Source organism: Triticum aestivum, chromosome 2D, assembly GCF_018294505.1.
Source record: "Triticum aestivum cultivar Chinese Spring chromosome 2D, IWGSC CS RefSeq v2.1, whole genome shotgun sequence".
Taxonomy (NCBI): domain Eukaryota; kingdom Viridiplantae; phylum Streptophyta; class Magnoliopsida; order Poales; family Poaceae; genus Triticum; species Triticum aestivum.
This window is the reverse complement of record NC_057799.1, coordinates 152,809,604-152,823,402: the sequence shown is the minus strand read 5'-3', so window position 1 is coordinate 152,823,402 and position 13,799 is coordinate 152,809,604.

Here is a 13,799-nt window from a genome sequence, read left to right as displayed (position 1 = left end):
TCATCCTTGAGTAGGTAAATGATAAAAAAGATAATTTTTGATGTGGAATGCTACCTAGCATAAACTTGATCATATATCTAATCATGGCATGAATATCAAGACATAAGTGATTCAAAGCAATAGTCTATAATTTGACATAAAGACATCTACTCAGGCGTCGCAACAAACAATCATGTCTTTCAAAATATCAATGCTGAAGAAAGCTATCCCTACAAAATCATATAGTCTTGTCATGCCCTGTCTTCTTAACACAAAGTATTTATCATGCACAACCCCATGACAAGCCGAGCAATTGGTTCATACTTTTTAACGCGCTTCAGCTTTTTCAACCCTCACGCAATACATGAGCGCAAGCCATGGATATAGCACTACGGGTGGAATAGAGTATAATGATGGGGGTAAATATAAAGAAGACAAAAAGTAGAAAGTCTCACATCGATGCGGCTAACCAACGGGCTATGGAGATGCCCATTAATTGATATCAATGCGAGGAGTAGGGATTGCCATGCAACGAATGCACTAAGATATATAAGTGTATGAAAGCTCAATATGAAAACTAAGTGGGTGTGCATCTAATCCTATAATGAAAAATTCCCACTAGTATATGAAAGTGACAACATAGGAGACTCTCCATATGAAAAACATGGTGCTACTTTGAAGCACAAGTGTGGTAAAGGATACTAACAATGCCCCTTCTCTCTTTGTTTTTTTTCTTTTTCTTTTTCTTTCTTTTCTTTTTTCTTTTTTTCTTTTTTTCTTTTTCTCTCATTGTCTGGAGTCTCATTCCGACTTGTGGGGGAATCATAGTCTCCATCATCCTTTCCTCACTGGGGCACTGCTCTAAAAATGAATAATGATGATCATCACACTTCTATTTATTTATAACTCAAAAGAAATAAAAATTACAACTTGATACCTATGACAAAATATGACTCTATATGAATGCCTCTGGCAATGTACCAGGATGTGCAATGATCTAGCATAACATGTATGAAAAATGATGAACGGTGGCTGAGCCACAACTACTATGTCAGCTATATGATCATGCAAAGCAATATGACAATGAATGCTCAAGTCATCAAACGAAAGCGGTGGAAGTTGCATGGCAATATATCTCGGAATGGCCATGGAAAAGCCATAATAGGTAGGTATGGTGGTTGTTTTGAGGAAGATATAATAAGGCTTATGTGTGATAGAGCGTATCATATCACGGGGTTTGGATGCACCTGCGAAGTTTGCACCGACTCTTGGGGTGAGAAAGGGCAATGCACGGTACCGTAGAGGCTAGCAAATTGCGAAAAGATAAGAGTGCGTATAATCCATGGACTCACATTGGTCATAAAGAACTCATATACTTATTGCAAAAGTTTATTAGCCCTCGAAGCAAAGTACTACTACACATGCCCCTAGGGGGATAGATTGGTAGGAAAATACCATCGCTCGTCCCCGATCGCCACTCATAAGGAGTACAGTCAATAATAAATCATGCTCCAACTTCATAGCATAACGAGAGACTATACGTGCATGCTTCGGGAATCACAAACCTTAACACCAATATTCTTACTAAACACAACCATTTACTAGTACCTCCCACATATTCCATCTCTATATCGCAAAACTATTGCAAGGAATCAAACATATCATATTCAGTGATCCATAAGTTTTATGTAGGACTTTATGACTAATCATGCAATTGACCAATTCCTGTTGACTCTCTAAATAGATATAAGTGAAGCATGAGAGTTTAATTCTTTCTACAGAAGATCACGCTCTAACAAATATAAGTGAAGCAAAAGATCATTCTTCAAATAACGATTTTCTATGTGAAGAGAAACAGGCAATCCAAACTTCAAATGATATAAGTGAAGCACATGAAGCATTCTATAAAGCCATACTCAAAAGATATAAGTGAAGGGCAATGAGCATTCTACAAATCAACCATGGACTATCTCATACCGGCATGGTGCATAGAAGAAAAATGAAAACTAAATGCAAAAAACGCTCCAAGATTTGCACATATCATGTGAACGAAACGAATCCGAAAACATACCGATACTTGTTGAAGAAAGATGGGATGCCTTCCGGGGCATCCCCAAGCTTAGACGCTTGAGTCTCCTTGAATATTTACTTGGGGTGCCTTGGGCATCCCCAAGCTTGAGCTCTTGCCTCTCCTCCTTCTCCTCACATCGAGACCTCCTCGATCTTCGAACACCTCATTCACACAAAACTTAACCGAACTTTTAGTGGCGGGGTTAGTGAATATGGCAATGAAATCCCGTCATGTACTGCTGTAACATTATTGTATAATTATAAACAAATATTACCCACTGTATGCTATCACAATTCTATGGCCCCAAGTCAAGGAGGTTTAGACAAGAATTCAAACATACGCAAATAATGAAGCTATAACAGCAATCTGTGAAAACAGGACAGTCTGTAAAGATTTGAACATCCACCATACTTTTGTAACTCTAAAAATTCTGAAAAATTAGGAACAATAAACAATATGTATAGAAATATAGTACAAAAAGTTTCAGAACCGTTTGACGTTCTAGTAAAAAATGTAAAATCTCGCACTACAGCCAAAGTTTCTGTTTTGCACCGCACAAACCAACAAGCAATCTAAACATCCTAAAGGCAAACCTTGGCACATTATTTTTATAATACAATGAAATTGTACAAGGGGATAATTATTTTTGTGAGAATCTTCATGAAAAATTCTACATTGTTTCCATGAGCATGAACACAAGTGTTCAAGGTCGACCCTCACTTCTCCAATCCATAACTTCCAATCGCTTCCGTTTTTGAAAAAGTTTTAAGTTCCCCTCTATTTTTTGTTTTTAAACTTTATAAAAGCACTCAACAGAAATAAATGACTATCTAAAACTTCCAGGTTGTCTCCCTGGCGGCGCTTTCTTTAAAGCCATTAAGCTAGGCATAAAGTGCTCAAGTAATGAATCCACCCGGATCCCAAGGTATATCAAAGCCAATTTGAATTAACAATGATTTGGCATTTAGTAGTGAGCACAAAGAAACATATATCATGCAATGATGAAGTCTAACTCTCTTCCTATGCATCGGCATGTCATACAAGAACAATTCATGCACATCAAGTAAAGGCCAATACATAGCATAAGCAGTTTCTTGCAATTTTATCGTGTTGGAAACATAGAGAGGCGGAGATGTAGTTCCTCTCTCATAATAATTGCAAGTAGGAGCAGCAAGCACATGCATATTATATTCATCAAAATTATCATGTGAAATAGTAAAAGGCAACCCATCAATATAATCCTTAATAAGTGCAAACTTCTCTGATATAGTGTAGTTGGGAGAATTCAAAAAGATAATAGGACTATCATGTGTGGGTGCAATAGCAACAATTTCATTCTTAATATAAGGAACAATAGCAAGTTCAAGGAACAATAGCAAGTTCATCTCCATAAGCATAATTAATATTGGCATCATGGCCACAAGCATAGCAATCATCAAGTTCATCAAAAAGGGATATTTCAAAAGAATCCAAGGGATCATAGAAATCATCATAGCATTCATCCTTCGATAAGAACGAAGGGGCATTAAACAATGTATGGGATAAATAGTTACTCTCATTAGAAGGTGGGCACGGGTGATCAATCCGCTCTTCCTCCTTTTGTTCTTCGCTCTCCTCCTCATCTTCTTCATCCAATGAGCTCATAGTTTCATCATTTTCTTTTTCCATAGACTCCTGCAAAACATTAGTCTCTTCTTGGACAGCGGAGGAGTCCTCACTATATGGTTTAACATAGGAATTAGAAGCATAATTATCATAACAATATTTAAGTATGGCAAGATTTTCAGATTTGTAAAGAGTAGCATCATACTTTTCAATCAAAGAAGCAATTTCATAAGCACCCTTAAAAGCAGCAAATAATTATAAACACCTTTGGCATAAGAAGATACGATTCCATTATCAATAAACTCACATTGGTAGGGAAGGTGTTTCTTAGGGTCTTCAGAACAACAAGTAAAATCATATAATTCACATAAATTCCAGGCAAGCATTGCATAGTATTAATTTGATGCTGTAAAAGTTTCCCTTTTTGAGATAAGCGGTGTCGCATAAAACAAGCATGCTCATCTAATGATTTTCCCTCAATTAAGCTAGTTGAGTTTTCAGCACGAGCACAAATGGATCAAAGATGGTCCAAATAGAAAGTTTCAGTAGTATGATAGATTTTGGGTGGTTCTTCAACCATTGATTTAGTAGGTACAACTATTTTTTTGGTATTTTGCGTTTCCTACCCATAACTAGAGATATAAAACAAGAGCACAAAATAAAAATTACTTAGTGATAAAGCAAACAAGCACACACGAGAATATTCACCCCGCGCTATTGCTCCCCGGCAATGGCGCCAGAAAAAGGTCTTGATAACCCACAAGTATAGGGGATCGTTTGTAGCCTTTTTCGATAAATAAGAGTGTCGAACCCAACGAGGAGCTAAAGGTAGAACAAATATTCCCTCAAGTTCTATCGACCACCGATACAACTCTACGCACGCTTGATGTTCGCTTTACCTAGAACAAGTATGAAACTAGAAGTACTTTGTAGGTGTGATAGGATAGGTTTGCAAGATAATAAAGAGCACGTAAATAAAATCTAGGGGCTGTTTAGATAAAGACACAACGAAGTTAGTTTTAGTAGAGAGCTTTTGTCAACAAGAAAGTCATTTGTCCCTAGGTAATCGATAACAAGTACCGGTAATCATTCTTGTAATTTTATACGAGGGAGAGGCATGAGCTAACATACTTTCTCTACGTGGATCATATGCACTTTTGATTGGACCCCTAGCAAGCATCCGCAACTACTAAATATCATTAAGGTCGTGAAACCCAACCATAGCATTAAGTATCAAGTCCTCTTTACTCTCATACGTCATACCCCACTTACTCGGGTTTAAGCTTCTGTCACTCTCGCAACCCACCATAAGCGAATCATGAACATATTGCAACACCCTAGAGCGGGGGCCCCTCACGTTTGCGCGAGAATGGAGGGCACCGTAGGACAACACCATAAATAAAATATACAATCATACCAACCAAGATCACGATTAACCCACAGGACAAAACAGGTCTACTCAAACATCATAGGATAACCATAGATCATTGGGAAATAATATATGGAGTTGAGCACCATGTTTAACTAGAGATTACAGCGGGGGGAAGAGGTGTTACACCGCTGCATAGAGGGGGAGAAAGTTTGTGTTGACGGTAGCAAGATTGTTGATGTAGATCGCCGTCCCGATTTGTGCCCCGGTGGCACTCCGACGCCACCAGAGGCGAGGGCGAGAGAGCCCCCCTCCTTCTTCTTCTTCCTTTGCCTCCCCCTAGATGGGAGGAGGGTTCCCCCTCTGGTCCATGGTCTCCATGGCAGCGGAGGGGCGGGAGCCCCTCCAAGATTGGATCTCCCTCTCTGTTCTCTTTTGTTTCGCGTTCTCCAGATCTGGCCGAAAACCGTTTCTTATATTCCCGGAGATCCGTAACTCCGATTGCGCTGAGATTTTAACATGATTTTTTCCGGATATAAGCTTCCTTGTGCCCAAAGTAGAGCTCCAACTGACGTACGAGGTGAGCACAACCCACCACCACGCGCCCGGCTCAGGGGTGGTGCGCTGGTGTCTTGTGCCCTGTGTGGGCCTCCGTTTGCGGTGATTCCAACTCCCAAAAATCACATATATTCCAAAATAATTCTCCGTGAAATTTTATTGCATTTGGACTTCGTTTGATATGAATATTCTGCGATACAAAAAACATGCAAAAAAACAGGAACTGGCACTGGGCACTGGATCAATAGGTTAGTCCAGTAAATCATATAAAAAGGTGCCAAAATATGTGAAACTTGTATAATATTGGCATGAAACAATAAAAAAATTATCGATACGACGGAGACGTATCAGGCCTCCCCCCTTCCATATTCATCCGGAGGGGGAAGGAAGGAGGAGGGAGGAGAGAAGGAAGGGGGAGGCCGAATCCCTCCCCTTCCTTTCCCTCTTCTCCTCTTTCCCTCCCCCTATTTTGGCCTACATGGGGCGCACCAGCCCCCTAGGGGCTGGTATGTCCCCTTCTTGGCCCATTAGGCCCATGTAGTTGCCGGGGGGATGCCCGGAACCCCTTTCGGTGACCTGATATGTACCCGGTACCCCCAGAACACTTCAAGTGTCCGAATATCATCGTCCTATATATGAATCTGTACCTCTCGACCATTTCGAGACTCCTCGTCATGTCCGTGATCTCATCCGGGACTCCGAACAACATTCGGTCACCAAATCACATAACTCATATAATACAAAATCGTCATCAAACGTTAAGCGTGCGGACCCTACGAGTTCGAGAACTATGTAGACATGACCGAGACACCTCTCCGGACAATAACCAACAACGGAACCTGGATGCTCATATTGGTTCCCACATATTCTATGAAGATCTTTATCAGTCGTACCATAATGACAACATACGTTATTCCCTTTGTCATCGGTATGTTACTTGCCCGAGATTCGATCGTCGATATCATCATACCTAGTTCAATCTCATTACCGGCAAGTCTCTTTACTCGTTCCGTAATGCATCATCCTGCAACTAACTCATTAGTCACATTGCTTGCAAGGCTTATTATGAGGTGCATTACCGAGAGGGCCCAGAGATACCTCTCCAATACTCGGAGTGAGAAATCCTAATCTCAATCTATGCCAACCCAACAAACACCTTCGGAGATACCTGTAGAGCATCTTTATAATCATCTAGTTATGTTTGTGACGTTTGATAGCACACAAGGTATTCCTCCGGTATCCGGGAGTTGCATAATCTCATAGTCAAAGGAATATGTATATGACATGAAGAAAGCAGTTGCAATAAAACTTAACGATCAATATTCTAAGCTAATGGATGGGTCTTGTCCATCACATCATTCTCCTAATGATTTGATCCCGTTCATCAAAGTACAACACATGTCTATGGCTAGGAAACTTAACCATCTTTGATTAACGAGCTAGTCTAGTAGAGGCTTACTAGGGACACGGTGTTTTGTCTATGTATCCACACATGTATCAAGTTTCCGGTTAATACAATTCTAGCATGAATAATAAACATTTATCATGATATAAGGACATATAAAACAACAACTTTATTATTGCCTCTAGGGCATATTTCCTTCACGTAGAGGGGAGACGAATCCACGGGTTGGCCGATGAAGTCTGGAGGAAAAAAGTTTGCCCTAACCGCCTAGGGTTAGAGGAGGAAATGAGATGAAGTCCCATGGAACACTTCAACAAATAGATGAAATTTCGAACACGGGCTAATTCACCAGCGAGCCACAACAACTAGCTAGTACTACACGTAAATCTTGAAGTGTGATTCATGGAAACCACTCAGGCCAGCAACATTAGGTAAAAGGTCATCACCGGAACATAAAATAAGAAAACTAAGGACTACGAGGCTAGTGACTTTAACTATATGTTTTTCACTTGGAACATCGTCCTTTTCTTTGGGGAATTTCACTTGCTTCACAAGTCAAGTTTTATTCACATTTTTTAATTTCATGCTTTTCCTTAAAAATTCGCCTCACTTTATTTCTCAGCGATGTTCATAGGAATCATTACAAGATCATGTGGCACCCAACCAAATGTGGCGGCCAACATATAATGTTATTGCATGCTTAGCCATATAATGAACCTGAAAATTACTACTTCTACCCTCATGAATAAAATTACAAGCTTCAAATTAAGTTTTGCTTGGCAAAATCTCTTTTTGATAATTGCACCACGTAGACCTCCTCCTGCTATATCTTTCACCACCCCTTGACAATCACATGAAATGTGAACATGATGAAGGTTTAAATCAAGCGTCGAGTGCATGTGCCTCTCCGCAAGCAATTGTTGGGGAATGCAGTAATTTCAAAAAAATTCCTACGCAGACGCAAGATCCATCAAGGTGATGCATAGCAACGAGAGGGGAGAGTGTTGTCCACGTACCCTCGTAGACCGTAAGCGTAAGCATTATGACAACGCGGTTGATGTAGTCGTACGTCTTCACGATCCGACCGATCCTAGCACCGAAAGTACGGCACCTCCGCGATCTGCACACGTTCAGCTCGGTGACGTCCCATGGACTCTAGATCCAACTGAGGTCGAGGGAGAGTTTCGTCAGCACGACAGCGTGATGATGGTGATGATGAAGTTACCGACGCAGGGCTTCGCCTAAGCACTACAACGATATGACCGAGGTGGAAATCTGTGGAGGGGGCACCGCACATGGCTAAGACAACTGCCAACTTGTGTGTCCTAGGGTGCCCCCCTGCCCCCGTATATAAAGGAGCAAGGGGGAGGCCGGCCGGCCCTATGGGCGCGCCAAGGAGGGGAGGAATCCTCCTCCTAGTAGGAGTAGGATTCCTCCTTTCCTAGTCCTACTAGGAGGGGGAGGAAGGAGAGGGGGAGAGGGAGGGAAAGAGGGGGCGCCGCCCCCCCTCCTTGTCCAATTCGGACTCCTCAAGGGGGGGGGGCGCACGGCCAGCCCTAAGGCCCCCTCCTCTCTCTCTCACACACAGGGCCCATGTTGGCCCATTAGTTCCCCCGGGGGTTCCGATAACCCCCGACACTCCGATAATTATTCGGTGACCCCCGGAACTCATCCGGTGTCCAACTATAGTCATCAAATATATCAATCTTTATGTCTCGGCCATTTCGAGACTCCTCGTCATGTCCGTGATCACATCAGGGACTCCGAGCAACCATCGGTACATCAAAACACATAAACTCATAATACCGATCGTCATCGAACGTAAATCGTGCGGACCCTACGAGTTCGAGAACTATGTAGACATGACCGAGACTCATTTCCGGTAAATAACCAATAGCAGAACCTGGATGCTCATATTGGTTCCTACATATTCTACAAAGATCTTTATCGGTCAAACCGCATAACAACATATGTTGTTCCCTTTGTCATCGGTATGTTACTTGCCCGAGATTCGATCATCGGTATCTCAATACCTAGTTCAATCTCGTTACCGGCAAGTCTCTTTACTCGTTCCTTAATGCATCATCCCGCAACTAACTCATTAGTCACATTGCTCGCAAGGCTTATAGTGATGTGCATTACCGAGAGGGCCCAGAGATACCTCCCCGATACACGGAGTGACAAATCCTAATCTTGATCTATGCCAACCCAACAAACACCTTCGGAGACATGTGTAGAGCATCTTTATAATCACCCAGTTACGGTGTGACGTTTGATAGCACACAAGGTGTTCCTTCGGTATTCGGGAGTTGCATAATCTCATAGTCAGAGGAACATGTATAAGTCATGAAGAAAGCAATAGCAATAAAACTAAATGATCATTATGCCAAGCTAACGGATGGGTCTTGTCCATCACATCATTCTCCTAATGATGTGATCCCGTTCATCAAATGACAACATATGTCTATGGTCAGGAAACTTAACCATCTTTGATAAACGAGCTAGTCAAGTAGAGGCATACTAGGGACACTTTGTTTTGTCTATGTATCCACACATGTATCAAGTTTCCAGTTAATACAACTCTAGCATGAATAATAAACATTTACCAAGATATAAGGAAATATAAAATAACAACTTTATTATTGCCACTAGGGCATATTTCCTTCAGTCTCCCACTTGCACTAGAGTCAATAATCTAGTTCACATCGCCATGTGATTCAACATCAATAGTTCACATCGTCATGTGACCAATACCCAAAGGGTTTTACTAGAGTCAATAATCTAGTTCACATCGCTATGTGATTAACACCCAAAGAGTACTAAGGTGTGATCATGTTTTTCTTGTGAGAGAAGCTTAGTCAATGGGTCTGTCACTTTCAGAGTCGTATGTATTTCGCAAATTTTCTATGTCTACAATGCTCTGCATGGAGCTACTCCAGCTAATTTCTCCCACTTTCAATATGTATCCAGATTGAGACTCAGAGTCATCCGGATCGGTGTAAAAGCTTGCATCGATGTAACTCTTTACAACAAACCCTTTATCACCTCCATAACCGAGAAATATTTCTTTAGTCCTCTAAGGATAATTTTTGACCAATGTCCAGTGATCTACTCCTAGATCACTATTGTACTCCCTTGCCAAACTCAGGGCAGGGTATGCAATAGGTCTGGTACATAGCATGGCATACTTTATAGAACCTATGGCTGAGGCATAGTGAATGACTTCCATTCTCTCTCTATCTTCTGTCGTGGTCGGGCTTTGAGTCTTACTCAACTACACACCTTACAACACAGGCAAGAACTCCTTCTTTAACTGTTCCATTTTGAACTACTTCAAAATCTTATCAAGGTATGGATTCATTGAAAAATCTTATCAAGCGTTTTGATCTATCTCTATAGATCTTGATGCTCAATATGTAAGCAGCTTCACCGAGGTCTTTCTTTGAAAAACTCCTTTCAAACACTGCTTTATGCTTTCCAAAAAATTCTACATCATTTTCGATCAACAATATGTCATTCACATATACTTATCAGAAAGGCTGTAGTGCTCCCACTCACTTTCTTGTAAATACAGGCTTCATCACAAGTCTGTATAAAACTATATGCTTTGATCAACTCATCAAGGCGTATATTCCAACTCCGAGATGCTTGCACCAGTCCATAGATGGATTGCTGGAGCTTGCTCATATTGTTAGCACCTATAGGATCGACAAAACCTTCTGGTTGCATCATATACAACTCTTCTTTAATAAATCCATTAAGGAATGTAGTTTTGACATTCATTTGCCAGATTTCATAAAATGCGGCAAATGCTAACATGATTCGGATAGATTTAAGCATCGCTACGAGTGAGAATATCTCATCGTAGTCAACACCTTGAACTTGTCGAAAACCTTTTGCAACAAGTCGAGCTTTGTAGATAGTAACACTACCATCAGTGTCCGTCTTCCTCTTGAAGATCCATTTATTCTTAATGGCTTGCCGATCATCGGGCAAGTCGACCAAAGTCCACACTTTGTTCTTATACATGGATCCCATCTCAAATTTCATGGCCTCAAGCCATTTCGCGGAATCTGGGCTCATCATCGCTTCCTCATAGTTCGTAGGTTCGTCATGGTCTAGTAACATGACTTCCAGAACAAGAGTACCATACCACTCTGGTGCGGAACGTACTTTGGTTGACCTACGAGGTTCGGTAGTAAATTGATCTGAAGTTTCATGATCATCATCATTAACTTCCTCACAAATTGGTGTAGGCATCACTCGAACTAATTTCTGTGATGAACTACTTTCCAATTCAGGAGAAGGTACAATTACCTCATCAAGTTCTACTTTCCTCCCACTCACATCTTTCGAGAGAAACTTCTTCTCTAGAAAGAATCCATTCTTAGCAACAAAGATCTTGCCTTCGGATCTGTGATAGAAGGTGTACCCAACATTTTATTTTGGGTATCCTATGAAGACGCACTTCTCCGATTTGGGTTCGAGTTTATCAGGTTGAAACTTTTTCACATAAGCTTCGCAACCCCAAACTTTAAGAAACGACAGCTTAGGTTTCTAGCCAAACCATAGTTCATACGGTGTCGTCTCAACGGATTAGACGGTACCCTATTTAACATGAATGCAACTGTCTCTAATGCATAACCCCAAAACGATAATGGTAAATCGGTAAGAGACATCATAGTTTGCACTATATCCAATAAAGTACGGTTATGACGTTCGGACACACCATTATGCTGTGGTGTTCCAGGTGGCATGAGTTTGTGAAACTATTCCACATTGTTTTAATTGAAGACCAAACTCGTAACTCAAATATTCGTCTCCACGATCAGATCGTAGAAACTTTATTTTCTTGTTACGACGATTTTCCACTTCACTCTGAAATTCTTTGAACTTTTTAAATGTTTTAGACTTCTGTTTCATCAAGTAGATATACCCATATCTGGTCAAATCATCTGTGAAGGTTAGAAAATAACGATACCCGCCGTGAGCCTCAACACTCATCGGACTGCATACATCAGTATGTATTATTTCCAATAAGTCAGTTGCTCGCTCCATTGTTCCGGAGAACGGAGTTTTAGTCATCTTGCTCATGAGGCACGGTTCGCAAGCACCAAGTGATTCATAATCAAGTGATTCCAAAAGCCCATCAGCATGGAGTTTCTTCATGCGCTTTATATCGATATGACCTAAACGGCAGTGCCACAAATAAGTTGCACTATCATTATTAACTTTGCATCTTTTGGCTTCAATATTATGAATATGTGTATCACTACGATCGAGATCCAACAAACTATTTTCATTGGGTGTATGACCATCGAAGGTTTTATTCATGTAAACAAAACAACAATTATTCTCTGACTTTAAATGAATAGATGTATTGCAATAAACATGATCAAATCATATTCATGCTCAACGCAAACACCAAATAACATTTATTTAGGTTTCAACACTAATCCCAAAAGTATAGGGAGTGTGCGATGATGATCATATCAATCTTGGAACCACTCCCAACACACATCGTCACTTCACCCTTAACTAGTCTCTTGTTCATTCTGCAACTCCCGTTTCATGTTACTAATTTTAGCAACTGAACCGGTATCAAATACCCAGGGGTTGCTATGAACACTAGTAAAGTACACATTAATAATCTGTATATCAAATATACCTTTGTTCACTTTGCCATCCTTCTTATCCGCCAAATATTTGGGGTAGTTCTGCTTCTAGTGACCATTCCCTTTGCAGTAGAAGCACTCAGTTTCAGGCTTAGGTCCAGCTTTGGGCTTCTTCATGGGAGTGGCAACTTGCTTGCCATTCTTCTTGAAGTTCCCTTTCTTTCCCTTGCCCTTTTAGTTGAAACTAGTGGTCTTGTCAACCATCAACACTTGATGCTTTTTCTTGATTTCTACCTTCGCCGATTTCAGCATCGCAAAGAGCTTGGGAATCGTTTCCGTTATCCCTTGCATATTATAGTTCATCACGAAGTTCTAGTAACTTGGTGATAGTGACTAGAGAACTCTGTCAATCACTATCTTATCTGGAAGATTAACTCCCACTTGATTCAAGTGATTGTAGTACTCAAACATTCTGAGCACATGCTCACTCGTTGAGCTATTCTCCCCCATCTTGTAGGCAAAGTACTGTCAGAGGTCTCATACCTCTTGATACGGGCATGAGTATGAGATACCAATTTCAACTCTTGGAACATCTTATATGCTCCGTGGCGTTCAAAACATTTTTGAAGTCCCGGTTCTAAGCCTTAAAGCATGGTGCACTAAACTATCAAGCAGTCATTATATCAAGCTTGCCAAATATTCATAACGTCTGCATCTGCTCCTGCAATCGGTCTGTCACCTAGCGGTGCATCAAGGACATAATTCTTCTGTGCAGCAATGAGGAAAATCCTCAAATCACGGACTAAGTCTGCATCATTGCTACTATCATCTTTTAACTTATATTTCTCTAGGAACATATAAAAAAATAAATGGGAAGCTACATCGCGAGCTATTGATCTACAACATAGATATGCTAATACTACCAGGACTAAGTTCATGATAAATTAAAGTTCAATTAATCATATTACTTAAGAACTCCCACTTAGATAGACATCCCTCTAATCATCTAAGTGATCACGTGATCCAAATCAACTAAACCATGTCTGATCATCACCTGAGATGGAGTAGTTTTCAATGGTGAACATCACTATGTTGATCATATCTACTATATGATTCACGCTCGACCTTTCGGTCTTAGTGTTCCGAGGCCATATATGCATATGCTAGGCTCGTCAAGTTTAACCCGAGTATTCTGCG